General features: G+C 28.0%; 1 protein-coding gene across 1 annotated transcript in view; it reads left to right on the top strand.

Moving 5' to 3' along the window:
- Nucleotides 1-2,015: 2,015 nt before the first annotated feature.
- The window catches only part of LOC125041399 (C-type lectin mannose-binding isoform-like), a 5,842-nt gene continuing 3,052 nt past the window's right edge, over nt 2,016-4,805 (top strand). The window contains exon 1 of the mRNA XM_047636309.1: nt 2,016-2,109. The gene's annotated coding sequence lies outside the window, so the exon portion shown is untranslated. The remainder of the gene's footprint in view (nt 2,110-4,805) is intronic.

The following is a 4,805-nucleotide window of genomic DNA, read 5'->3' as shown; positions in this document are numbered from 1 at the left end:
TATGTATATATACACATATTTATATATATATGTATACATATATATATATACATATTTGTATATATATGTATATATACATATGTATATATACATATTTGTAAATATATGTATACATATGTATATATACATATTTGTATATATATGTATATATACACATATATGTATACATATGTATATATACATATTTGTATATATATGTGTATATACATATTTGTATATATATGTATACATATGTATATATACATATTTGTATTTATATATGTATATATACATATTTGTATATATATGTATACATATGTATATATACATATTTGTATATATATGTATATATACATATTTGTATATATATATACATATATACATATTTGTATATATATGTATATATACATATTTGTATATATACATATATACATATTTGTATATATATGTATATATGTATATATACATATAAACATATGTGTATATATATGTATATATACATATATACATATTTGTATATATATGTATATATACATATATACATATTTGTATATTTATATGTATATGTATATATATGTATGTATATATATACATATATACATATTTGTATATATATGTATATATACATATATACATATTTGTATATTTATATGTATATGTATATATATGTATGTATATATATACATATGCATACACAAACACCTAACTATCCATCTATCTACACACACACACACACACACACATATATATATATATATATATATGTGTGTGTGTGTGTCTCTATATATTTACTTACCCTTATTGTTCATATCAATATATTCCTTTCTGTATAATCGATATCTAACCGTCTCCGTTACTGAACACGACGAAATAAAATCCATAAACACAAACTCACATCTTACCAGGAAGTTGTTTAAGCAGAGAAGATTGAGCAAAAAAAGGACTGAACATCTACATTTGCATAAAACGTTTTGAGACATGCTTGTCTTTCCGATTATACCTGTCATTGTGTTTGCTATGAGGAGAGTTTCATGTGTTTGTTTGTTTTATGTGAAATAAATGTGTATGAGTACACATACACACGCACACACATACGTGTATACATACATACATATATACGTATATGTATGCGTGTGTGTGTTTGTGAGTGTGTGTGTGTGTGTGTGTGTGTGTGTGTATGTGTGTGTGTGTGTGTGTTTGTGTGTAATCTATGTGTCTATATAAAATATCACATATGGATATGATGATTATAATGGCAGTAATTATAAAGATAATAACCATAATGATAATGATAATTATTTCCTTCATGGTAATGATAATTATCAGTATCATAATGGTAATGATAACTATTGATATTATAATGATAATGATAATTATTAACTGGAATAATGATAGTAACAATAATCAGTGATAACGAGACAACAAAAATAATAGTTATCATAATAATAATGCATATGGTAATAGTTATCAAGATGATAATGAGTATGATTATAAAAATAATGATAACAACAATAATTATGAATATAGAGACAATAGAAATAACAACAGTAAAAGTAGCAATAATAGTAATGATAATGATGTCAGCAACAATAAAAACTTTAACAACGGTAATACTAACTGTAATAATAATGATGATAATAATAATGATAACAATAATAATAATAACAATAATAATAGTAATAATAATAATAATAATAGTAATAATAATAATGGTAATGATAATAATAATAATGATAATGATAATGATAATAATGATAATGAGAATAATAATAATAATGAGAAAAATATCTTCAATACTAACAACAACATTTTCCCACAGCCATGACAGTACTCAGAATTCCATAACAGCTATCATCACGCACACACACAAAAAAATATATATTACATAAAAACCAAAAAAAAATCTAAATTATAAATAAAATAAAAAAAAAATAAATAGTTCGATAACACTAACATCGATTACACCAACAATGCTAATAATAATAAAAATTATCTAATTGCATAGGTATACTGAGATTAAAAGCATTGCGTAAAGATCTGTGTATATGCCCTTGACCCACTGGGAAGGAGGTGTATATAAGGCGCGCGCGGAACTGAAGACCGTACACTCGCACTACTGGTGTAGCAAAGGTAAGGTAGCAGCTCACACCCGTCCGCATATAGTGTGGTGGTTCTTATACCGTGTACCGACACTGAAAAGTTTGATTTTTTTTTATTTTATAGATATATTGTTCTTAAAAAATTGTGTTATTAGAAGATTTTTTTTTTTAAGAGTTGTGTTTGGCTCTGAATTTTAACTTGTAATAGTGTGGGTTTTTGGGGTTTTACTTGACTATTTTATAATTTCCAATCGAAGTTTAAATTACCCGGATATTTATATGCATATATAACAATCAATATATACTTGTACATATCATCTCTTTCTCTATCTGTCTATCTTTCTCTGTTTCTTTATATCAGTTACTTTACTTCGTACTTTTTTTTTTATAATCTCTGAATCTTTGATTTCGTTCGATTTCTGCTTTAAAGATTTCCCTTTCTTTTTAATACTGAAAATGCTGATATCCAAATGTCTTTAATTCTGTTCCGATAGCTAGTGTTGTCATCTTTTTCCCGCGCCTTTTGCTGTGCAATTTTTTTTTACTGGGTTACTATTCAGTTGTTGCTGGATTATCATTGAACGCAATCGTCTTTCATGTAATATATATTATATCACTCAAAGAGAGTTTGATGATCCTAAGCTCGTTTGGTTAAGCTGGTTTAGGTTATAAAAACAGAATCATGTTAAACTAGAATAATTGATCATCCTAATCATCACAGGATGATCAGCAATTTAAAGATTTATTTTCACTTCATTGAAGAAAAAATCAGTAATAACTATACTTATAATAATACATATTGTAATATTGTTTGTCATAGTTTAATCCGCGAAATGATGCGTTATGGATATAAAATCTCGGAAACTGTACGAATGTAAATCTCATATCTCGGAACCCCTCACTTTGAGCGCGGTATCTTATTCGTAGATGTTGTTTGTAATGACATTTTTCGTTTTTCTTTTTACGTTATACCATAGCAAAGTATTTTGTTAACGCCACAATGTTTGTTAGTGGGTCTATATATAAATATATGTTTGTATATCCACCCGATTTTTTTTTCACAGAAGCCTGCAGATAATACATTGTTGCTATCAATAGTAAATAAAAGTAGCTAAAAAAAATCGAAATATAGATAACAATATAATATATAAAATCTCTATAACGTCGATAACAAATATTATTTAAAAACTCATAACCTGAATGATAACTCAAGGAAATAAAGTAACCGATAACCCCCCAATCATTAAAAAACGAAAATTGGAAGGGCAATTAACCTTTTGGCGTGAATATCGACAAACTTTCTCGCAACAAAAGAACGCCAACGAGCGTATCATGAAGGACTGCCGAAATTTCCCGAGTATTTAATTCAAATAAATAACACGTGATTTGAGATGAGTTACAGTTTTATTGTTTAAATGGCGTGAGTTGTCAGTTTCTTTTCCGACTGTAGTTATGTTGGGTTTCTTAACCATGCGTGCGTTTGTCTGTAATTATGCTTGTGTAAGTAAATATATCGTAAGATACGTGCGTCTAAGTATATGGCATTGCGTATGTGTGTTAACAAGCATGTGTCTTTCTGTATATATATATATATATATATATATATATATATATATATATAGATGGATAGATAGATACACAGATACTTTATCTATATATCTATATATGCCTCTTTATATATATATATATATATATATATATATATATATATATATATATATAAGCATCGCAATATGGATGTAGATACTCTAAATCTTTATATCTATCTATCTATCTATATATATATACATATCTATCTATCTATCTATCTATCTATATATATATATATATATATATAATTGTATGTGTGTCTCTTAGTATGTCTATGGGCGTGTAAACGTACATGTGCGTCTGTGTGTGTGTGAGTCGGCGCGCTGACCGTGTGTGAAGATCACTCACTCTCACTTCCCGGCGTCAAGGTCGACCGTAGCGTGACTACTCCATCTCTCTTTCCCATAATTGACTGGATGTTCTCGCAATCTATCCCCCCCTTCCCCCTCCCCCTACCCACTCTTAACTCCTTCCTACTCCCTTCTCCCTTCTCCCTTCCCCTTTCCCTTCTCCCCTCTCGTAACTTCTCTGCTCCTTCCTCTCTTCCTTACTTCGCTCCTTCCCTTTCTAATTCTTCAATCCTCCCCCTCCCCCTACCTCCAGTCCCTCTATCAAACTCCCATCCTCTCGCCTCCTCCCCAACCCCTCCCCCCTGGCACTTACGAAGATGTACGTAAATATATCAATTTCGAAATTCTGTTTGTGTAATCTGTCTAAACATACTAATATATCTTTATCGTAAAAATATAATAATATAGAATATAACAGGTCTGTCTGTCTGTCTCTCTTTCGCTCCCTCTCTGTCTCTGTTTGTCCTTATGTCTGCCTGTCTCTCTCTTTCTCTCCCCTCTTTATCTCTCTCTTTCTCTGTATATATATATATATATATATATACATATACACACATATACATACAAACACATACATATATACATACATACATATGTATATTATTTATATACATATACATCATATTTATATTTATTATTATATGTATATATATGTATAGATATGCATATATATATGTATATGAATAGATATGCATATATATATGTATATATATATATATATATATATATATATATATATGCATATATTTGTATATGTATATATATGCATATATTTGTATATGTATAT

Source organism: Penaeus chinensis, chromosome 30, assembly GCF_019202785.1.
Source record: "Penaeus chinensis breed Huanghai No. 1 chromosome 30, ASM1920278v2, whole genome shotgun sequence".
Classification (NCBI taxonomy): Eukaryota; Metazoa; Arthropoda; class Malacostraca; order Decapoda; family Penaeidae; genus Penaeus; species Penaeus chinensis.
The sequence above is the reverse complement of the archived record's forward strand: the minus strand, read 5'-3'. Positions and strand labels throughout refer to the sequence as shown.